The following is a 25,804-nucleotide window of genomic DNA, read 5'->3' as shown; positions in this document are numbered from 1 at the left end:
TTCTCTTCCAAACACAGAAAAGAGAATCACTGACAGTGAATCAAGTCAGAAAGTCAGAAAAAGTTCTTACATGCAAAAGACTTAATTTTAAACACAGAATTACTTTCAAGAAAACTTCCCCTTTAATTCAGAATCTCCTTTCAAAATATTGCATCTTTTAAAGTTTTCTCCCTCTTCTATCCATAACTGATCGCATTTTATTTACACAAGTAAAAAAATCTGATACAAACACCGCTGTGGCTATTTTAATATTATGAGGAGAATATTTGAATATTATGAGGAGAAGCTACCCCCAAAATCTGCAGATTAGCAAAGCAGTTACTCGTTCTTGAAGTGTGACTAAAGCTATTAAAGATGCAATTGTTCTAGATTATTTCTACTTGCTAGAATATATACTCCTGACTCACACATATTTTCAATAAATCACATCATATCCAAAACATAATCCTTTTCAGTACAGCTGCAATGAACTTTGGGTAGGTTGAACTCAAACATGGCTTTATTTGTTTTAAAGGAACTTCCTCATGTTTCCTGGCACCAGTAGAATGAACACAAGATTTTAAACTAACTGGGCAATATTTGTGGTGCAATCTCTAAAACTCCTGTAGAATTCTGAGCACTCTCTATCTTTCTCCACAGCAAAGGAGTTCAGTGTTCAGTAAGGTAGAGGAGTCCAGCCAAGACATTGCTTCCCATAGAAGCAGCCTCTCTCCACAATTCCCATAGCTCACAGATGAGCTAAGTAATCTCTTGCCAAATGACAGATTTATCTATATGACAGGGAGGGGAACAGCAATCATACCCAAAGTTACTTCACTGAGGTGGTTAACTATAGACGCATCCACTGCCAAAATGACTATGCCATTTTAGCACAATGCAGTCCTTCAGACGGTAGTTACTACCCTGCTACTGCAGTTGTAACTATGAGGAGGGAAAACGATAATAATCAGAGAATGAAACACATTTTAAAGACACTTTCTTCTTGTGTTACACTCAGCTATGCTAGTTTCCCCATTCAAGAAGCAGAATGCTGAAATCATCCACTCTGATAACTTTCTTTCTGTACATTATAATGGACGGTCAGGGACATATGGTGGGATCTGGATCTAGATCCCATTGGCCAAAATTGTCCTCTCCCATTCTTAGCTCTACATGTTTTTTTCCCCAAAAAACAGAAGGGGGAAGAAAAAAAAATGTCACAAGCTCTCTGGATCCGTTAAGCCTTCCTCTCACAGGAGCAAGTGATGTGGTCATCATTATTCCAATCAATTGGGTGCAGATAAAAACTTAAATTTAATCCGAAATATCCAATAAAATTTTTACCAGTCCATTATTATACTGCAAAAGATTATACATAGTAACTCCTACAAATAAGGGTGAAGTAGATGTAAAATTGGCAAGCTACACCACTGAAAGATAAGAGTAACAGCTTATCATCAATAGAGTCACAGCCTTAGATATTTAGTTACATTTCATCATACTTTTTTGTCCTAATCATGTTAAAGAGACTTAAGAATAGCTACAACCATTTTTATTAAGATACAGAAATCTTGTCTTATTCTGGCACAAATATATACATTGTTCCATAGGTAACTTGACATGCCAATAACAATTCTGTAACATCCTACATTTTGTGTTAGACTAGACCTCTAGTTGTTTTGTGGAGAAGATAAATCCAAAAAGCCTATCAAGCACAAAACTCATTACATGTCTATATCAACACCAGTTTTACTTCCAAGACAGAATGTTTCGCGGAACATTTATAGCTCAATATTCTTCCTGCATTTTTCATTGTTCGTTTGCCCTATGGGAGCTAGCTGAAAATACCATCCTAAGAGAGCAGCTTAGAGCTGCTGTTGGAGCTCATCGGCCAGGCAGGATCTGTGACCCAGTTATTATCAGGCTCCATTTCCTGTTCTGCAGCCAAGTTCTCAGTTCTGCTTCAAGAAGCTCAGTTTCACCAGCTGGATGTAGTAGCCGAGTTTATTTACCACTGATTTACACCAGTGGCAAAGTTTTCCCTACCATCTGATAACCAAGGTGCTGACAACACTGGAAAGAGGGAAAGGGAATTCTGACAACCAAAATTTTACTCAAAACTTATATACGTATTGTATAGTTCCCCATACCTTGAAATAACTACACAACGCATTTTTATCTTATTGGGGCTGGATTTTTGAAGGTTGCTGCTGTCACAAGAAAAAAGTGCCTTCTTCCCACAGGCCAAATAGGAACTTACACAATATCCTATATAATAGCCTACCAATTGTTCCAGTTTCAAGTTCGGAAGGATTAGAAGTAGTTCATTCTTTGCTCCAGCATGCTCTTGGGATGCTTCTTCACAGTTTGTCAAAGCCATATAAAATTGTTTGCAGCAATTTTATCATATTTACTACTGCCACTAAAGAGCAAGATGAAGCACCTGAGTGATTTTATTTATGAGTACAGAAACGATTTAAAGCAGGACACCAGTGCTAATTCTTTGATTACAGAATTCAGAAAGTTTTCAGTCTAAGGTCATTTGAAAAAAAGTGTACCACAGACTACAAAGAAACCCCACCCCATAACAGATAAAAGGAGATGGGACAAAACTGCCAATGTTTTCAAACAGCTACAGACAGTACTGGCAGTCATACTGCCTTGCTGTCAGGCCTCATAAATTAAGCAGTGCTATGCATGGCAAGTAGCTGGGTGGTAGTCCTCTAAGGAACACAGTTTTTATAGGCAGTAGTAATGGAGATTAAGTAGCTCTTCTCTTTTCACTGACTCACTACTGAATCAATGCCCCAGTACCAGTAATAAGGTAACTGGGGGACACTATACTGATCATCAAGCACTAAAACAGAAGTGCTAGGGTCTAACTATGTAAGATAATTAAACACACTTTGGTTTGGTTTTCACCTGTTTTTTCTTTAAAATATGATCATTACAATCTAGAACTAAAAAGCACTACACAAATGTGGAATTTGGTAACTGCTTATTGACCATCTGCATGCTTGTGCTGGTTCCAGTGGCCAACTGCCACCCGCCCACCATGCAAACCACTACAGGATTTGGGGTATCCTGTAGTTCTTTCTTGCAAGACCATATTATCTTGTACTCCATACAATATACAGATTAAGAGTCCAAAGCAGCTGGCTCATACACTCAACATATGGTTAGGAACTCCGTCTCAGGAACTGAAATAATTCGAGTTGGAAAATCTTGTCTGTATACTTATCTCAGGTGACAAATATTGCATTTCTCATTTCCCTAGTTTTAACTTCAGATCCATGCAAAATAGCTTTCTGTAATTTAAACATTAGATTGATCGCAGAAGGTGCATTGGTTGTACTGTAGTATTAATTAAAAAATTACATTGTTTAGCAGAAGCTCACCATAGGATAGAGATGGGTTTGAAAAATATCAAGGAAGTTTAGGCCACCTTGTAGCGAAAATGCGTAGTGAAGTCCTCACCCTATTCTTTAGGTGAGCATCAAGTGCAGTGAAAACACAGTCCAAGCACTCATTTTTCTTTAGTTCAATAGAAAAAACCCAGCCATTTTCAATTAGTCTGGCTCAACGCAGTTGAGGCATACCAATCCTTTTTTCAATTCACATTTATTATCAAATGTAGAGCTGAAATTTGTCTTTTCTTATTTTAGAATTATACATTATTCTGCTATGGTTTTTTTGACACGAACTCCGATATTTGATCATATTATAAGCCTCTTGTTTCCATTTATACTGATACAAAGACTGAAAAAACAGAGGAAATATGTAACTTTGCTGATGAGAATTGTTTTTCCTTAGCAGTACACCACTTCATTGCAAAGACTAACCTTTAAAGTGGCATCAGTGTATTTTGGGTCCTGATCAGGGCTTTGAATCAGAGCTTAAAACAAATACAAGAGAGAAAAAAAAAAAAGGAGTTAAAATTTAAAGAAAATAAATAAAACCCAACATAACACACTCATGTACAAATTTGTAAATACTGTACTTTTGCCTATGGTCTAGCAAAATTAGAAGTAGTGGTAACTTATGTTTGTTCTTACTTGTCTAATGTGATATATAATCTTCCATATTATTTTTGTTTTCAGCTGACAGCTGAAGATCCTAGAAGAACATGCCTGGTCAAGTACCAGTGCACTACAGTGTTTGGCAGGTTTTCTGGTTTTTAAAGTAAATTCAGAATCTACAATTTGCACTGGTTTTGCATTCTTTAGAGCTATTTTATTAAGACATTTGTAGCTTCCTGCACCTAATCAGGAGAACTGAAAAGAAGTACAAAGTCAGTGGAAGTAGTAAAAGAGTGCTGCTACTTATGAAGTGTAGTGGTGAACAACATTTTGTGAAGGTTTAGTCTTATTTTTATTCTGTGCAGAATATACAAAAGGTCAAAATAAATTGCCTAGAGGCATATCAGTAGCACAAATTGTATGCCTCCTGTTGCCTAGACATCACAGTGGTTTCTAAGTTAGTCTACTTAAGAACTGAACACAGTCTCTGACTTTAACAGACCACACAATGTGATTATTGTCCCATCAGTCAGTGGGTAAAACTGAATTATAACTTTTCCCTCCACATTGTACTGCTCTGCAATGGTGGTCATGAGGACTTGTAAACTCTTCAAAAGATGTGACCCAGTTAAATGCAAAATTTCGAAGATGTTTTTGTTAGTTGTTTAGCGTTCTATACAATATATATGTTACAACACTTGGATTTTAGTATTGCTGTATCTAACACTATTACATTGGTAGTACAGAGACAGACAATTCTTAAAGCACTATTGCATTCACTATTTGGAATCAGATTTATTTAGAGAGGACATTGACCAGAGGAAATTAGAATGGCTGGTTATAGAGCCACGACACAATACTTTTAACATCTCATCCTCATTGAAGAAAAGATGTAGTCATGTGGAATTAATGTATGGCATTAATAACAACGCTGATTTGTAAAAGGAAAGATGCAGTAGAAAGGATCTCCATTTATTTCCTTTTATAATGTCTTCAGTTTGGAAGTGTGGTATTTTTTATTCCAGTGATAAATCTAGAAACACTTAAGCTATTACAAAGAATTACACCCTATTGACAAAATGCTGCAGAGCTGTTCTATTGCAGTCTAATGGGAAAAAGACACAGTGAATAATAAGAAATCATATGAAGACAAACATCTTAATTAGCTAGATTCTACAGTAATTCTATTGTAAACTTTGTATCACTATTACGAACTATTTCATTTAACATAGGAATTCAAAATGCTGTCATTCAGTGAATATCCACTACAATATTTTACAATGTAGGAGCCCAATCCTCTCCCCATTAAATTCTCATTGACTATAACAAGAGACCCAGTATGCAAAGTCAGCTATAATTCCAAAATTATTCTTTTTACATTTTCTTTTGGAAGTGGTGAGTATTGGGAAATCTGCCATTCGTAACTAAAGTTAAGTACCATTCACCTCATTTCCCTACTTTGTTTTGCCCCTCTACATGAAAAAAAAAAAAAAAAAAAAAAAAAACCAAAAAAATCAAGAAAAACCTATGGAAGACTAGAATTTTTTAAGCACTAGATTTTTGAGATTTTCTGGAGCTGTTCTTCCAAGACCTATCTGAGCAATCACTATCTCTGCATGTTTCTCAGCCAATGTTACTTTTATAGACTTGTTTTCATGCTTGGATTTTGTGAAAATTTTTAGTATACAGAAATGTCCATACCACTGGGCAGCTGGAATGAGAGGAATAAATAGTCCCTGTTATACACAGGCATTACAAAGGACATGGGAAGTTTCCTTGTCCACAACTTAGAAAGACAACTAGTAATGCACTTTATCCAATTTCTAAACATTTTTCAATTACAGGCAAACAAGTCAGCTTGGTATAAAAAAGGTGAAAGCCATTTTTTATGGAAAAAAAAATAAATCTTCAGGACTCAGGGCACTATTTCTTTATAGTGAGATTTCTAATTTTTCTTCCTTTGCTTACTTTTATTACCATTCCAGCACTCCACATTTTAGTATACTTCCTTAGAACTGTCTATATATGAATTTAGTTTCAGGCTCCTTGATCAAATCCAGAAAAAGATTCTAGAGGACTTTAAATATGTATGCATGTAATTTATTACTTGCTTATTAAGTATCAGCTATCACTCTTCCTGTCCTGGAAGTGCTCCCTATACTGGTTTCCCAAGTCTTAGCTCTCTGTCTTTCTAGCAGATGTAACACACCCAAGACAAACAGCTTTTAACTTGATTCTATTTCTAAGCTCATAAAAGGATTTAGGGACATAAATGAACTTTAAAGGCCTCAAATAAACAATTGTGACATTCAAAACCTCTCACAAGTGCCCCAAAGTTCTGAAAAAAATAATTCTGAACAGGTGACTTTGTTCAATAGTTTGCAGTGCTAAATCCCGAGGTGGCTAGAATTCTGCAGCAGAGCATACTCAGAAGCAACTTAGTTTTATACAAACTAAGCTTTTTTTTTTTTTTTTAAAACAACTCTAGATGTAATCACACTTTTTCATTTTGTCAGAATCCACAGATTCACAGATAAGCCTTACCGCGATCCATCTAGATAAAAATTTCTCATTCCCTGCCATCAGAGCCACGATTCAATATGTATTCTCAATGCCCACGTATCACATGCATAACTGAAAACACTCTTCAGAAAAATGCAATGTCCTTCAATGGATGACTGACAAGCTGAGGGTTTCTGCTGGGAGGGTTGTTGCTGTTGGGTCTTTTGCTTTGTATTTTAAGCTCCAATATTATGTGTTTTCCAGATCAAAGCAACTTACCTATATACTATGCAAAAGTTGAACTATGTTTTCCTCACCTTTGAGGACTGTCCAACAGGCAAGGCCTGTTTACGTATATTGCATTGGTTATGATTAGGACTGGATTCTTTTCTCCACACTCTAACTCTGTAACAGGTATCATATACTGAATGGTCAGGAATCGTCACATTGTCCATTTTCAGCTCCAAAACTACATTGAACATTTAGTTTTAACTTAATCCTTCTATACCTGTACAGCTGCATCTACTGCATTCTTTCAGACCTTATTTTGTACTTCTTTTTATGCCCCTATATTCTTTCTATACTGAACCCTTTCCATCAGCTCAAACAATCAGCTGGCAGAAATACTACCTGACATTTGCCTTTTTTTTTTTTTCCACCCCACTTCTGATATCGTACAAGCAACAGAAAGAACAGAAAGGATAATCTCCACATAAGACTGTATTTTACAGCTAAGCCAATTCAATATTTTGTTGATAAGTCTTTAATATAAGCTGACTGATCTGCTAAGGAAAAGACGGAACAGTAAAATTATCACTGAGCCTGTCTCCCCCTTTTTCTCACCCTAAACTGTGCTAATCCATGTTATTTCAATTAAGATATTTGCAGCTATCTGGGAATCTGACTTAAATCCACTGATTTAATTTATGCTAAGGCTAAGGTAGAGAAAAAGACCTCTGCTCTTGGATCTAGTGCTACCATCTGTGATCCCTCAGGGGACCACAGACTGTTTCTAAATCTAAATTTGACTTCCCTTTTTGAACGTGCATTTGCCCCTCAGATTTCCTTCATTCCTTAAAAATACTAATTTTTAATCTCTGAAATGAAGGCCTTGTCAGAATAAAGTTAAAGAAAAACAACACTTTTTTTTCATACAGAAGCACTTCAGAGTGTTTCAATACCTAAGCAAGCTTTATAGGTTTGACTCCCCACAGACTTCCACCTCGTAGTTATTTCAACGTGTGCAGGCTGAACACAAAACACCGAACCCCAACAGAGTACTCAGACCACTCAGGTTTATAGGTGTTAGTGTTAACCCCTTTCCCCTCAGTCATCCAGAACTCTGCTTCTGACTTAAGAAATGGTGTATTATTATCCGTCTCTTTTCTACTTAACTTGTGAAGTATCTGCTAGTAAGATACTATTGACAATTTCTTTGAATAGCCCGAGTTTAGAGAGAAAATTAACAGAAAACTATTATCTGTAGCTCATAACCCAGTTTCAAGCAGTAAGACTGTGTGTATGCGAGATTAAAAAAACAAATGCTCTTTTCAGGTCCGTCTCCTATTTCCATTTACACCAGTTACCATTTCAGGGGAAAGTCTGATCCTCTGAAACACATTCTCCAGAAACCCTTATCTGCTCAGCATCAAGTTGCAGAGGGGCTAATTTTAAATATTGAACTCCATTAACTAAGGAAATTAATTTTACCAACAGTCTGTGGTAGAGGCAAAAAAGTGGGTTGGGTTGGTTTTTTTGTTCTTTGACAGACCAGAGCATTCCTGTAATATGCAAATACTACCCTAGTACAGGTAATATTTTATTTAAAAGAAAGTTTTGAAGGCTCATTTATGTATATAGGGAGAATTGAGAGTTAATAAATGGTTGTGCTAGACTTCTCTTCAGAAGAAAATGTCTTGCTATACATTTAAGCATTGCAACTCTAAATAGCACCAGTAACTGGGTTTCATGCACACTCATGAAAAAACATAGCATGAGATAGGTAGAAAATCCCTTCCATTAGCATCCTGACTCACATCAGAGCTTCCTGTGAGAAAACCCTCAGCCTTTGCATCACTGAGAGCATTTGGTGAATTTTGACACTACACCTCTTAATTTTTTAAGACATATTCAGATACTAAGTTGCCACTAAATTGTGTATCTGGTTTCTGCTTCAGCTGCGCTGAACCATAATGCTTTGAGAGAAACTTTGCATTAAAGGATGGGTGATAACTGCTTAATTATTTTCCAGAGCACAACTCCCCCTCTCCCTGCCCCCCCCCCCCAAAAAGGAAAAAAAAAAAAAATAAAAAAAAAAATCAACAAACCACCCCCCCACAAACTACAGCTAGAGAGGATTTTTAGCAGAAGACTTAAGCTGATTACCATCAGGACAGAAATGAAATAGTTGTCATGGGTTCAGTCACTGCTACAATGGTCAAAAAACCCCCAAACAGTCTGACCAGAGCCTGTGACCCATCATTCATAGTGCAAGCACATGCAGATAGCAAGGTAGCAGCAGCATTTCCTTGTTTGCGTTTTGTCACTTTGTTTCTTTTCTTCTAAATTCTAAAATACAGAAAGGATTTCCAATATTCAGCAAAATATTTTAGTATCTCACAGTTCTTCCAGTTCTTGGATCAGCAGTAAATTTGGCTACAGTTGAATTTATACCAAAGCAACACTAAACAAAGAATGCATCTTCTTAAAAGGCGATTGCTCTTTTGAGAAAACCAGACATGCACAGCCACAGCAGGCATTCTGGCAAGAGTACAAGGAAATTCTGATTGAAGAAAGATGCATGGAGAGTAAAATCCTTATATCCTTTTGTCACTTCTCATGAAGCACTTGGAAGGCCACAATACTAGATTATATGACGTTGTTAAAGCGTATTGTATTCTCCACTGTATAAACTATAGTATTTAATAGTGTTTAGCTTCAGCAATATATTAATTCTCACTGAATGAATCATATGCATATATATATAACTTCACAGTTGCATTTTGGAGGCATGATCCAGTAGCAGGGAAGCTATCCATTTGCATACACAATCTGTGGCCCAGTATCTACCCCCGGCTAACATATCAGAACTGTGGAGCTAAGTTACGGTCAAAATTCTCTTTTGGGCTAAGACAAGGAAGGAGACTGTAACAAAAGTACTGCTGAGGGTGCCACTTACAGATTCATGCTGCATCAATTGTGTGAATATTTAATAGATTCAGCACCTAGGGATTTGGTAAAGAATTCTGTTACTCATGTATAGAGAAATAATGACCCTTATTTTTATTTAGCTACAAACAGTTTAGGAACATATTAGTTACACATGGTACAGCAATGCATCAAAGTGGAATTATCCACTTCAAACTACTGGTCAGTATATATAAAACATTCACAGCTGTCAGAGGAAAGCTTCCAGTAAATCCTGTGATCTTTGAATGACCTTCAAGCAAGAAAGAAAATAGATAGAAGAAATTAAAATTAGCCTGCAACACCATGGCACCATCAAGCTTACAGTGATGAAGTCAGCTTTGATCTCTTACAACTGCAGGTCTGTCACCAAGTTCGCAACTACGAAGGCAATCGTGTGTCACCATGTGCTCTGACAGAAACATGTACAGCACAGGGACGTCTGAAGGAACACATTTATATAAAAACTTCAACAGCTGTAATGTCTGAATAGCAATAAATTCTAGAAAAAACTCTAGAGAAGCAAAGCACACATTAGGAACGAGACACAGAAGACAAAATGGTACTTTTTTATGATGGCAAGGGTAAAATCTTAAGACAGAAAATTTGAGAAACAGTGGCTAAGACAACTAAACTAAACAGAGAATTCACTGCTGGAATAAAGGCTGGGTCTGAAAGGAGGAGTAAGCACCTGGTACAGACAATAATATTTTAAGAGAATAAAATAGATAAGAGACTGTCTTACTGAAAATAGATTCCCCACACACACACACTGTGATTAGCACAACAATAAAATCAGGAATATATGCATTTCAGCAATTTCAATCTCAGCTGCCAAACAACACAGGGAAACACTGAGAGGTCCAAAAGATAGTAGTAAAATTGACTTCTTGTGGTTTGTTTTAATTGTGCGGTTCCTTTTAAGTAAACAGGATTACATGCTGTTAAAGAACGATTCGGGGTTGTTAGGCTGGGTTGGTTTTGGTTTTTTGCTAACCAGTGATAAAGCAAGATAAAAACACTATAGAAAATATGTTTTTACTGAGTTCTACTCAGTTCAGTATGGAATACTGAATATGAGAGAAAACCCAGAGCACAGATCAAACCAAATTTTAACCTTTCTTTTCAATGACATGATAGGTTTGTGGGTTTGGCTTTTTTTTTTTTTTTTTTTTTTTTTTTTTTTTGGCAGGGGTGGGAGGAAGAAGCCATTTTAACTTTCATGGAGACATCAAATACTGTTTTGATACTTTTGTTAGGGTTGTTTTATTCTATAACATTATTATCCAGGCAATGATGTGCAGAAATCAATAACACAAAGTGGAGGTGTTAAACAGGAAATTGCTAGATCAAACAGAATATTTCATTACCTTTCCCAGATGCATGTTTTTGTTTTGTTTTTAATCTGCTCCATTAATGCCCAAAAATACCAGAATCACAGTCTGTGGCTTGAATCTTAATATACAATTATCAAAGAGCGTTTCCTTGAATATCATTATTTTCATGTACTTTGCAGGAATTTGCAGCCTGGCACGTCTGTGCATTAAGTATTTCCCAATATGCAAGGTGAATCAGAGAAATACTATCAAGGTAAAAAAAAAAAAATAAAAGGAATTTTTGTTTTCTTTAAGAGGACTTTTTACATCCTCCATCCATTTCTGCAGTAGTCTTTCTGCCTTTGGAAGTAATGAGAAACAAGACTCAAAAACATTTTAAAGTTTACCTATAAACAGCTCCATGAGGAAAGTAAACATCCATGATTTCTCAGCCCCCAAAATAAAAGTCCAAAGCAAAGTAAAACCAATGACGTTTGGAAGCATAAGGTGGTGACGGACAACTGAAGCCAAACCTCCAGCAACAATAGTTTAAAATCACAAACCTATCCATAGTTTTGTGAACTGATAAATTTTCACACCCAGAAATATACTGCAATACATATATAGTGAAGAGGGGATGCATTCAGACACTTTGTCTGTAGGTAGTTTTCACTGTATTAAATGCAAATACTAAAGAAAGAGCTCTCAGGCAAAATTTCCTTGAAAGACAAGAAGAAAGAGAGAGAGAGAGAGAGAGAGCGCAAAAAGACACTGGGCCTTCTAGGTTTTATTCCCTAGCTAACTAGAAGTCAGTCTCAATGAAATTTCTCTCTTAGAAAGTACCAATTACAATACAGAAACTGCAGTTATTTTCAAATCACAGCAGTGTAGTAGTCTTGGCTCCTGCATATTAACATTTCTTAGAAATTCTATTGCACATTTTAACTTCTCAGGGAGTTTAAATGTCTAAGTTAGATTATATGAATAATGTAAGATTGCTAAATTGTCCTCCTCTCTATACTGACTGGAAAGGAAATTTAAATGAATTACACATCAGTGATTTATCTAGAGCCCATGGTCTGAATATCCAACCATTTATCTGTTTAAGTTCTACTTTGTTTCATAAAGATATGAGAATATTTGTCTTCGTTTGTTAGGCCATCTAGAACTTCATCCTAAGGGAATTTTGCCTTCGCTTTTCACAACAAAAGCTGATGAGAAACTCAGTGAATGTGGAACTCAGTATGTGTAATGCTGACCTTATTTGACTGCTCCAGTTCTCACTTACTTACAAAGAAGAATATCCACATACCCCAACTTAGTAGGACATACAAAGAAAATAACTGGGCATAAATTCAACATACAGGTCATCATACACATTGTCTTTATGAAAGGAAGTAAAAACAAGAGCAATCCAGTACTACTTAGAATCATCAGTACTAAGGATGATAGAAAGCAAAGCAATGTCATTGAGATGCTTGCTGTGCAGCTGGCATATGACTACACTATTCATCATGGAGGCAGTTATGATGTCCAACAGCATGTTATTTCAAAGAAGCATCAGAAGTGCCAGACAGAGCATCAGAGCAGGAACTGACAGATCTCTGCAACACAGGCCTGTAGTTCAAGATACCAAGCAGATGCACTTGTGATGTGGCATCAGATTCTCTTTTGCATTTACTTATTGTAGATCAAAGCATTGACACAGGGGATGAAAAATTGCTGGCTCTGTTCTGTCACAAGCATTCTTTGATCAGAGGCTACATTTAAAAAAAAATAAAAATCTATTTCTTTATTATGCCTCAGTGCACTTACTGGATCCAAAAATCTCCAGATGCATGCTTTGACAACTCCCATAAGCACTGTTGAATCCTTATTTGCACCTTGATTGGGTTTTCCCTGGACATCATCATGGACTCACTGACTATGAAAATAGTTTTGTTGTTGTAATCTAAATTTCCAGAGGTGATAAATGTGGTGTCTGTAAAATAATATAGAATCACAAGATAAGAATTTCTCAATATGCTTGAATAGATCTGTGCAAATTCAAGAGTTTATATTCATCTCGCCTCCTACCCTATAGTAGACAAAGCTAGAATTTTAGCAGAACATGTGGCTTAAAGTAGCCCAGCAAGGTCAACAAGTGGAAATGCCTGCCCTTGAAGAGATACTAATTCCTGCCTTGCACTTCAGCCAAGGTGATGCAATGTTAATGGTAAAATATTGATAATGGTCAGCCTCCTCTTACACAAGTTCAGTGAAGACTGTGCAGATGTCCAGAATTCTATAACTTCTTACACAGGAACACACATTTTTTTTTTTAACTTATCTGAGCAAAACGCAACCTGCGATTCTTAATACTGCCCTTACACTGGGTTTATTTTCAGTAACAATGCCACCTGCTGTGCTAAATATAAAAGATATTTGAACAGTGTAGTGCATAGTCTCCTCAATATTGACATTTGAGCAAGGCTGCTGAGCAATATGCAAGAAATAAGGCAATATCCTCCTAGTTTCTCCTTCATATTCAAACTTATCAGAATTTTTCTATTATAACTACAATTGGTCAAGAGTGTTATACTAGTTTCAAAACACGAGATGTGTGCCGAGACCCCAAAGAGCAACCATGGCCTGCAGGGAAGCTGGAAACTAGAAGCCCACAATCAACAACACTCAGGACTCAAAGGGCAAAATTTCAACATTCATCTGCTGCAAAAGAAAACATTTACTCTGTAAGTAAAGAGAATCATCACTGAAACAGTCACAGCAGTACAGGCCAGAAAAGCAGCTTCTGGCTAGCTACATTCACACTACTTGGAAGCCTTTTACACCATGATAGGCTGCTGGCATATGGGCACAAGCTAAGTAATTTAGTTTTCACTTCGAGTGCTAAGCATATGGGTGAAGCTGTGTAAAGAAATTTTTATCACTCCCCCACCCCACCACCCACATATATATCCAAAGGATCCATTCTCCCAGATTATCATTTTAGTTCCTGCATAAGTACCAAGCTCACATAAATTATTTTAATATCAGAGATATGCACATGGGTTCAAGGAAGGAGTTCAGCGAGACACTTGTATTAGAATTTGCATATTTCATTTTTTTACATCATTGTACTAACTTTATGTCTGAAGCACAGCACAGAAGAAAGTCATTTTTCCTTAAACAACACTCCCCCCTTGATTTTTACTTCCCCTCAAACACACTGAATCACAGGCTTTCAATATCCGTGTACTTGTAGTAGGTGCAAACAATTCTATCTGTATCCTTGGTCCCTCACCCTTTTAATTTTTTTTTCCAGATTTCTGACTCAGGAAAGTCATGTCATTAAGTAGTGCTTAGATGTAGGTGGATTAGTGCTTAACAAATAAAGAAATTCATGATGGTTGTGTGATCTCTATGACTGATCAATAAAAGAACAAGCAAATCTTTATTAATAAACCCTAGTGCATCTCTGAAAGTACTTCAGAACAGGATCAGACTATATCATTGATAATACCAGTCCCACTGTTAGACATTTAACTGAATTCAAAAGTGAAGTGACTTCAATGTCACATGTTCCATCAAAATCACAACATTAATATGCTAATTTTGACTGCCTTCAAAACTTCCACTGAATAGCTATTGCATTGGAAAGATTAATACACATAAGTGTTAGAACAGTTTTAAGTATACTTATGTTAATAACTATCCGATATTTTAAACCAGTTACCAGTGGACACTTAACAGGAAGTTTCTTCTTGCTTCTCACTCTCTTCCCATCTTAGTAAAAGTTTCTTCATTGTTACTGTGCTTTTGTGTCACACTACCCAAATCTGAAGCCTTCTTGGCTACAAGAACATACAACGCTGCTTGTTCAAATAATACATTCACAACCCTCCTCCCTTTGGCTTCTACACTCCTACTGCCCTCCAACTCTTCTTTATAGTCATGATCACGATGGTAATCCCCAAGAGACAAGGCAGGCAGGAATCCCACTGTATTCAATTCTCTACCACACAGAAATAATAGTTGTCCTGACAACCCTGTAATATAAAAGAAGCAAACTAGAAACTGGATAAAAAGAGTAGGCAGAGGTGACAAGCCACTGTAGCCAGCCATTATTATTTACAAAATATTTTACTTTTTTTATAACACTGAGTCTGTCTAAACAATGAGAAGAATAAAAAAACCCAGGGATTTCATCAAGTTTCTGTGGGTCTGCATCTCTGTTTCTAGAAAACACCACAGAAAGTTCCTAGGAAGCAGGTGGGAGTTCCTAGACTGAAAAACGGGAATTTGTGGAAAGCATTAGAGAAAAATATATAGGGGGATACCTAAGAAACAGGTGTGAAATTTCTAAAAGCCATTACAGTATTCCTAAAAAGCAGACAGAAGAATCATAGAAAGTCCTTGGAGAATTCCTAGAAAGCATGAGGAAATAGCCTTAGAAACCATATGTGGCATTATAGACCACAGACAAAAAAAAGGTTTCTAGAAAGCTCTTGAGAAATCCATACAAAGCAGGTGGAAAAATCCCATATGGGGCATTCCCAGAATGCACATGGGGGAATTTCACACGAAGCTCTTGAGGACTTCCAAAAAAGAAGGAAGAAACCTTCCTTTCCAGGATTTGTTTTCATTACAGTATATGTCTTCTCAGGTGGAAAAGATATATTCAAGTGGCAAGAAAGTTCTTGATCTTATAAACATTTCTCATATTGCCCTCATTCCCATTCCCTGTGGGCCAACAGACGAGTATCTTCTGCTGACTTTCTGGACAGAAGAATATGACAAAGCTTTTGGCTCCCAAAGACAGAGAACTCCTAAAACCTTCTCCACCAAATAGATTCCATGACACTCCATAGAAATATTAAACTTGAGGAAATATTAAGCTTTTGCATCACAGATAAACAAAAGCCCAGTTCAAAGAAGGGACTAATGGAAATTGTTATCTTCAGATGAAAAGGCTCTCCTTTTCTTCAATTTTGACTGGAGTCCAAATTCTAAAGGGACATACATTTATAAAGTCAGCAGACAAAAGGCCAAAGACTTACTCCACTTGCAACAGCAAACAGAGTTAATGTCATCATCTGAACGTAAGCGTAGCATTTACCAGAAATGGTAGCCTTAAGAGGTCATGCAATACGATGCTTAGAAAACGTAAGAAGATTTGAGACTACATCCAAATATTTAATATCAGTTTTAATCCAGATGGCAAGCAACACAGAAAATGATAAAAATAAACCTAAACTGATGTTAAGGGTACAGGCACCCTTAGATGAGTGCCAGCTGTTCAGCTATTGCAGTTTTATGCTTCTTTAAAACACTTGTGCCTATTAAGCACATGGACCACATGCTTTTTATTGCTGACTAGGTGCTGCAAAATTCTATGAAGACGTTTAATGTGTCATAATTTTAAAAAAATACAGCCATAAATACAGAGGACACATGCATTTCAAGTCCAAGAGCAGTGAAGTGACAAGTGTTATTACTGATTTCATTCATTATGTTTTCTGTTCTTTTCTGTTGCTAGTTCCACATGTACACAGGTCTGATTCAAGGCTTAATACATTAGCAACACAGAAGGTGCCTAAATAGGCTAAGTAGTCTTCTATTCCTTTGTCAGGGCTAGAAAACTATTTAATCATTTATGAGAAACAAAGCAGCTCTAACAGAGAAACTATTAGGATGAATCAATGTTAATCCTAAAATGACTAATAATCAAGTGTTTGTGAAACCCACCTGGGAAACCCACCAAGTTCAGGCCTCTAACCTGAAGTACACAAGTCAGAGACTTGCACACGAGACACTCGAATGGACTGCAAGAATACTGTAAAGAGCAATAAATTAAAGATACCTATCTTTCTAAATGTCTTTAACTACCGTTCAAATAGTATTTATCTTAGCCACCATCAGTGACTTTCAAAAGCAACATGTTGTATTATTAGATTTAGCAATAGAGATGCAACTCAGTATATGCAGTATAAATTAGACAGCAGTAATTAATGGATTCTCTCCTCTCTCAATTATTCATACTATGCCATTATTGAGACTTGCACATAGCACCAGAAAAGTCTCTTTACTTACAATGTCATGGAGGGTTGGACAATGAGTAAGCATTCTTAAGCTTGTACTCAACATTCTTAAGTACACTTGAGATTACATTTAGTTTTTAACACTTATACTCCTAAGAAGTTTGCAGGGGCATGAAGGAGGTCTTTAAGATTACATGACAAATTTTAGGCTCACAAATTCTCAAAGTCTTCTCTTGAAGTGGTTTTTTTTTTTGGTTTTTTTTTGGTTTTTTTTTTTTTAAAGTGTACACTATCTACTCTTGGGGTTTACCCACAATTTTAAACAGGCCAAAATCTGACCCATCAGTAAGTTATTATGCTATCAGTTAGGTAAAAATCAATTTTCATGTAAGCTTTAGTCTTATTATAAGCTTTTAATCTATCATTATTTCACACCAACAGCTTACCTTGTGTCCATGCACAGGAAGAATAGTCCCAAAACAAGGTTAGTCATTTACCATTCAGTTCTTTATTTAGTATGCCCTTTAAAAGACTTTGGTCTCAGCAGAACCTATGAAATTATTTGCCAGACAAGAATAAACTTCTCAGCAACAACAATTTTACTTTTTTTTTTTTTTTTCTTTAAACAAATACAGCTATCCAACTGCAAAGTCTATTTTCACAGAATTGGGTAGGGAAGGTAACACAATAGACACACAGGGGCAACACTATTTATTTTATTTCTATTTTACCCTAAATATATTTGAGGTTACTTTTTCTTTAGGTGGGTGGGATGGCATGTTGGTTGATAATTTCTGCTTAGTTTAATAGAATAAGGCTACTTTAACTGAAAATTTGAAATTGAAAATTAAATACTTCATGTTCTGACAGGTGATATTTAGAAGCATATTTTCAATTTAGTTATGTTAAATGTGAGTAATGGCTTATCAGTCTGAAAACATCCTTTTCAGAGAAAGAACCAATGTGAAAAAACTGATCACTATGATGTTGGTGAGAAAATAACCCAGACAAGTGGAAAAAGGGAATAATACTGTTTCACCGAGTTGTCTGTAATCACTCCCACCAGAATTAACTAACTTTTTTCATTTAGTTTCAAAATACTTGATGGGAACTTGTAACAATATTCTTTTTTGTAGGAATTCAAAGTCATCTTTCCTCATTTCAAAATGCTTTTTAAAATCTTCAATGTGACAATTGTGCAATTAGATTTTAAAGATATTTGAAATACATTTGGTAGGCTTTCCGAGGGCCACTGTTTAGTTTATACTCATGAGCTGACACACTAGCTACCAGGTCATCTTGTTGCAAAGCATATGTAAGTAGCACCTTATGTGCAATCAGTATATTTCATTGTCTAACTCTTCATCTTACCTTTTATTCATTTCAGAACAAACATATCTCCTTAGGGAACAGACTTTGCTATACAAAAGTAATTTTTTAACTTTATCAGGCAAAGCAATCAGTGGATGAATCGAAAATGTCACAGGTAATATTACGTAATAGTAAACACTATAATCTTATTCTTAATGAAATAATCCTTTCAAGAATAATTCAAATCAGTTGTGATAGGAATAGCACTGCATAAGCTACAGCTAGCCTGGAACACAAAAATAAAAAATGTGCCATTAAGCTAGAATGTCAAATTTATAAACGGTCAAGCAATATGTACTTTATGATAATCTGGAAGAAGCCACGAGTCCAGCATTAGCTGTATTTGATTCTATTTTTAAACATTATGCTTTCTGATAAAATCAGGAAAACAAAAACTATTGAAAAGACTCAGAAAAAAAAAGATCCAGAAAAGTTAAGATTCAGCTATATAAAGTAATGATTTAATGAGGAGAGACAGAAGGAGATAAAACTAATTTCCCCCAAAAAACATATAACAGCCTTGGAAAAACCCTACATGCCACAGTAAACACTAAAGAAAACAGAAAGTTATGGATGGCATTGGTCAACATGTGATAATCAACAAGTTAATTTTAGTTACACACAGAGGCATAACACATGGGACTTGAGGACAGGAAGGGAAACTAGAATACCAGAATCAACACTGGTAGGTGATTACTAGAAGTGTTCAAAAATTTGCAGTGAACCAGGGAACTACAAAAGCGTTAGCAGCAGAAAGGAATAGAATTAAAAGCTGATTAGCACAAAAAGTTTACTTAATCTGCAACAGTTTCAGGTGATCAAAGGCTAAGCACTTATCTAGAATTAAATGCAAAACATTACTTAGGATAATACAGCAATGCAAATCCAGGAACAGCTATGAAATTAAATGCAGGCAAGTGCTTTAATTAAGTTACTGGAAAACAGTTTGGCATCAGAAGACTGCTGGATTAGGTAATGACCTTTTGGTCAGCCCTTCTATTCCATAGGGCTACAATCTACAAGCCACTAAGGCAAAGTCCTCATACATCACAAATGACAATAAAGGAAAAAAAACCCCATTTGCTGAAGTTGTTGAACAAATCACCAAGGAAACATCTGTGACTAATGATGTGAGTAACTTAACCAGGTGTAACCACTGAAGTGCTGGTAAACAAAATTGTAGCAAGCATGTTGCACAGATCTGAAAGGAAACCATTTTTCCTAAAAGACTGAAACCAAAACTAAACCCTCATTAGACTACTACTTCACTGAAAATTGAGTCACATTAATTCAAAGTTATGAGTGGATCAAGACATGTAAAAAATCACAGAAAGAATTGGCCTGATGTTTACCTCATGAAAAAAAGAAAACCTTGTCACAACTGAGGCATATCCTAAAAGGAATACTCATTCTCTAGACTTTTCACCCCAAAGCTCTTGTCCATCTGGTTATGTGTTTAATGAGCCAGGGTACTCTGTAGTAAATATCTTTACTGAACCAGCATGTGAAGTCAGACCTTAATTAGAAACACAAAACTCTTCTACAGCTGACAAATTCAGCATGAATGTCTTCAGAACAGCACCCATAACTTATTTGGGGAATTTGAGAGTGTAACAATAGGCTTGACAGTGTCAGAAGAATTATAATAAAAGTCTAATTAGACTCTTCAGTCTGACGGAAGTAATGAGCATGGGGGAGAACATGAGGGGCAAGAGCACTCCTGTTGCTCTCTCCTAGTAAAGATCCAGCATCAAGCATGGGTTGACTCAGCCTGGGTATGAGCACACAGAAGATGAAAGCACTCTCAGATTATAATTCATCTGCCTCTACATTCCCTGTTTCTACATGTAGTGCTGTTTCTCTTTCAGAGAAACCTGCATCACCAGAAGAAACAGAAATGCGTAGTATGAAGCTTCCCAACTGTTTCCTGCAGCCCCTTATACAATTAATTAGGAGACAAAAAAGCATATTTAGATGGCAGTTCTGCGCATCTGTTGCATTAGTATCTTTGAAATAGAGCATTTTCCTTTCTGCCTTTGGAATTGCATTTGCAGATCTGTGCTATATCTGTGTAACTGCAATCCCCATTACTTTATACTCAACAAGCTCCTTGATTTTGATCCTTTTTAATCTGCTCTCCATTTGGGGGTATTGCCATCATCCGTTCTTGCAATTTCTAAGGGTTTGGGGTTTTTTTGTTTGTTTTTGGTTTTTTTCCTCTTTCTCTCTGAATAGTTACATATAGTGAACTGGAATTATACATAAAATACCATCTTGAATTTGTGACTTGAACTTTTCATGTATCTCCAGCCAGTAGTGTCTGGGAAAGATGATCTTTTCCTGTTCTTTACTTAGAGGAAAGCAAAGTATCCCCACCAGACATCAAATTTCTCAGCTTTGCAGCTATTCCCTCTCTTCTGCTCTTTGGTTGTATCCTTTTGTAAGTCTCTTTTCCGAGGTCAGTAGACACACACAGTTGGTTTAAATATTACAGCTATTTATTTCTGACAATAAAACCTCAGTCTTTATTCTTTTTAATTAGAGACACAGAAGAAAGCATTGCCTTCCATTTCATGCCTCTCATATTTCATTTAAATATCTCTACCTTACTTAAAAAGTCATTTCCGCTTACTTTTTTCTATTTATCATATAATTTTAATAATTTTTCATGACTAACCAAGAAGCCCGGATGAGGATTACAGAGACCAACCAATGCACACAACCAGGAAAAACACGGCAAAGCAAGATCTTATGCAGAGGTTTCATCTCTTTCACCTACTTGCTCCTTCACCTGTGACAGTATTTTATTGGAACTTGCACAAGGTAGTAGAGATATAGCAATTTTACAGCCATATATAAAATGTTCCAACAGGGACAGAAGTTACATAGACTAATCACAAAAAGAAAGAGCAACATTAGTAAACTAACCAAAGCTCTAAAATTTATCAAAGCACAAAATACAACTTCAAAAGATTCCAAGCTTGCAAAATAAAAATAAAACACTTTTCAGTTAATCTAAGAGTTAAAACAAAAGGTATGTCTATATCTTTGTCTGACATGGGTGGTTTTCCATTTCTCTGAGCTTTTCTGTATTTACTATCAGTTTATAACATTAGAAAAAGCATTCAGTAATCAGCACTACCTCAGAAGTTATGCAGTAGATCAAGAGACACAATCTCCAAATGATAGCACAGTCAGAGCATTAGAGGGAAATCACAATGAAATTAATTTGAAGAGACGCAATTTTTAATAGTTTAAACCAGAAACTAACAACTTTTTTAAAATTATATTACTTATACTTAAAGATGTGTGTTCATATGATATCTATAAACATAAAAAGCCCAGAAGACTGTGGCAAAAGTCTGTTTCTAGAAAATAGCACCCAGAACAAATCATGCTCAATTAAAAGAATCTACATTTTTAAAGTTGTCATCAGAGTCAGAAGCTATCAGATTGCTTCAGAAGATCCCAACTTACATAGCAATATGCCAGAAAGGAAGCTTACTTTTTAATCATCGCAATAGTGTTACAATAATTGCTTACATTGTAATGCATGTTGCTCTTGATTTCACTCAGTTTTCAATATAAAGGCATAGTATTTGAGATTCATTTTAAAGGTAGAAAGACATCTGGGGAAGAATGTGTGTATATAATAAATACAATTCTCCTAGAGACCTGATACTTTAACAAAATCTGAGAATGACCTACTCTGATTATTATTTATGAAGGTATGATATATTAAGCTTTAAGTTATAGTAAGTAATTAACAAAATTAATAATAATCAGTACATTCATTCAAGAACAACTGTTGCCAGCCCCACGTAGACATGCATGGACATACAAAGACCCAGATACCCCTTATGCTCATTGTGCAGTACAGCCTGAGCTGAGATATCTGTAATACCACGGCCTAGCTCTCATCCTTGTAACACTGCTAGCAATAGTTTAAGTTTAATGTGGAAGCAACGCAGGCCAGATTCACTCTGTCCCTATTCAACAGATGGTGTTGACAGACCATATTATGAGAATATGCTCACAAGTCCATACCAAATGTTGCTACTGCACATGCTTCTTCAGCCATCTAGATTCCCTTTTCTTGTATACATTTCTCCAATCTCTACCAATTGTTTAAAGAGTCAGCATTCATATCTAGAAAAAGCAGTATATTTGTACCTGTATCTAACAGCTTCCAGAGGTGGGATGCTCAGATTCAGAATTTAATTAAAAAAACATTTTAAAAATGTTGATATGTCAAATGCAAAATATCACAACATTTCTTCCTCAAGTCCCTTTACCTTGATAGATTTCTCCCTTCCTAACCTTAGCACGAGTTCTATAAATCAGGAACAACTCCACTATAGCAAGTGAATCACACAACTAAAAGTAGTATTAAAAAGAGAATCAAGATTTACTGGTTTGGTTTTTTTCTCTTTAAGAAAGCCTGGAAATATTCTAGGAAAGTGGAAAACTGAATTAAGGAAAAGCTAGAACACAAAAAAAATTAAGAAATTTGAAGCAAATTTGACAAGAATCTAAACTGTTCTACTTGTAACAGTTTTGTCAACACTATGTATGCACATGAATGTTTACTTTGGTTTTAGATTAGAAATACTATCATCATCACGAGAGCATGCACAGAAACGAACTCACTCTGTTCTGTAACGTCTGTATTATGCACTTTAGAGTCACAGAATACTAAGTATGCAGGAGATATACCAATATCTAATTCTAGTAGAGATAATAGGAAAGTGATGAGGCTTAATGTTTCAGTAGATACAAAACAATGAAAACCTCTAAGGATAGACATTAGCATTATGCAGTTGCAGTCTTGGTTTTTTTAACCATTTGGTTTGTAGGTAAACATTTCTGTTGCAATTACAGAGGAAAAGACTTCTTGCATGCTGTACTGAGGAGCGGGAAAGGACAAGCAGCTTTCAGCAGCCTAATTCATTGCAGCATGCTATCGCTAGTGTGGAAAGAGATAAAACATCCCATTCCAGATCTTCAAACACATATAGTCCTCAGTTTTATTATTTTTGAGGATCAATGTATTTTTATGTTACAAAGTAGGAAATGCATTTGCATTAGAAAGGTGTTAGCGGGTATGTATTTGCAACATGCTCGCTAACAAGAAAAGTCAACAAAAACCGGTGTAATAACAAGGTTATAGCAACCATTCCAAGTCAAACTCTATTCCTAGATAACTTCAGTTAATTTCTGGCAACTTCAGTGGGAATTGTATGTGGAAACTCTTATGAACAGAAGACACAACTTCATCTCAGTACTCAGCTTCTCAAGCTTGTCATCACTTAAAACAATTATTTCTGAGACACTGTGGATGTTATACAGCTTTAGTATAGCATTGTAGGCAGGTACACACTATGAATTTTGTACTTATTTAGATCCTGAAAAATTCTACAGTCCCCTTTAATTTCAAAATGGTTGTTAGACTTGGTTCTGCACAGACTGGCCATACCTGTCATAACTCAGTGAGTTATAGCACAGCACAGTAGGTCTCATGCATAAAAATCTCCGTTATAAACATTTTCTGCTCTGCATGAGTTTTTATGACCTAGAAACTCTTTCTAGATACAAAATTTATATTACAAATAATACTTATTTTTAATATTATTTATTTTACAAATCTCACCTATTGTATTTCCCCAACCCCCCACCCCCCAACTCACCTATAAACTAGGATTTTTTCACCACATAAAATTCTAAGATTCCCTCTCTGGGATGCCTGTTCCTAGCAGCCATCATTTTAATGATATATAATAGTAACCTGTCTTGAGAGAAGGGTCTCTAATGATATATAGCAGTATAATAGGTTCTCACAGCACACTGATGACATGTTGCAACTATACATCATCAGAGAAGCAGTCAGCAATATGAGGAGTTCAGGGGATACACATGACTAGACTACAACCATAAAGAAAAATGAAATAGAACCGCAAAGCCAGTTCTGGTGATTCTGTCTGTCTGCAGCTGAAGGTATCCCCAGAGCCAGAGGCTTAAATATCACACAAATTCTGGAACAGGCCTAAGTGACAGAACTTTGATGAGGAGAACAACACAACCACCAAAATGTTTCCTTCTAAATAGCACCAATAATTTAATTATCTTCTGCTCTTTTTATGGAAACAACTTCCATTCACTAGCACACACACATTTTCAAGTGCAAAACCCCTGGTGATGAGTACTCAAGTTATGTGCAAGAAGGTAAACAGAGAGCTATTAGCCAACCAGAGCAAGCAGGGAAATTAGCACAGTGCAGATTAAAAACAAAAAATTGACTTTTTTCGTACTACACATGAGAAGCCAGACACTGCAGCAGAGACCCAGGATATATTGCTTGCAGAAGGAATTAGATGAATTCTAGAGAATATGAGAGGTTTTAACTGATTGTTCTAAGTTTCATTATTAGTAAGCCTATGCGAATTTCTACAGTATCATAGCAAAGACGAAAAGTGATAAATATTTCTGTAAGAAGAAAGAAATGTGAAATATGTACTATTTATATATACATGGGTATTTATATACACATAAACCTGCACGTGTTATATATACACATATTTAATCATGCAGAGATTTATAAAAACAGATGGCATGCTTTTATCTGAAGTGACACAGTCTTGATATAAACCGCAAGATTTAACACTAGTTTGTTTAATGAATGGGAAATATTTCTATTGACATCACCTGGCTTTAACAGTTATGCACCTCTACATTTCAAAATAGAGGCAAATACCTTAATTACTTTCAAACACAGAAGTCAAAAGCTCATCATTTCACTGAAGTAAAAAAACATTATTTAGAGAAATCTCAGAATATAGTTTATGTTTTGACTTTAGATTAAGAGCTATTAGTTTTTATGTATTATACAACTTTGCACAGGAAAAGCCATTGTGGCCACTGCTTCATATAGTGTGAAGATTCCTTTTGCTAAAGGTGGGTGTCAAATTATTTACCAGCTTAGGCCTTCTGTCTACCGTAAACATTGTTAACATGGATTTTGCTTTTTTGTGCTACTTTCCAGTGAGTCCAATGTAAATGATTTATGAACAATCATATACTGCTTCCAGACTGATATTAAATGTTCTCAGCTAATTAAATTTTCAGATTATGTTGACAATATTAACAGTTTCTTCAGTGCTACAATTCATGGAGATTGTCCTGTTTACAATTAAAACACAAACCAGGCTATTCAGCAATTTCTATATATACACACACTTACATTGTTTTCTTACAATATCAAACTTTTATTCAACTTACGTTCACATTTTCTTTTCCTATGAAAAGTTATTTAAAGATGCTCGTTTTTAAGCATCTTAATAGCTGATGAAAATCCCTTGACAAATAGTGCCAAATATTGCCAAAATGGCATCAACTAATCCAAGCTTGAGCTTCT

This window comes from Egretta garzetta, unplaced genomic scaffold, assembly GCF_000687185.1.
Source record: "Egretta garzetta isolate BGI_Z169 unplaced genomic scaffold, ASM68718v1 scaffold220, whole genome shotgun sequence".
Taxonomy (NCBI): domain Eukaryota; kingdom Metazoa; phylum Chordata; class Aves; order Pelecaniformes; family Ardeidae; genus Egretta; species Egretta garzetta.
This window is presented reverse-complemented; position numbering follows the sequence as displayed.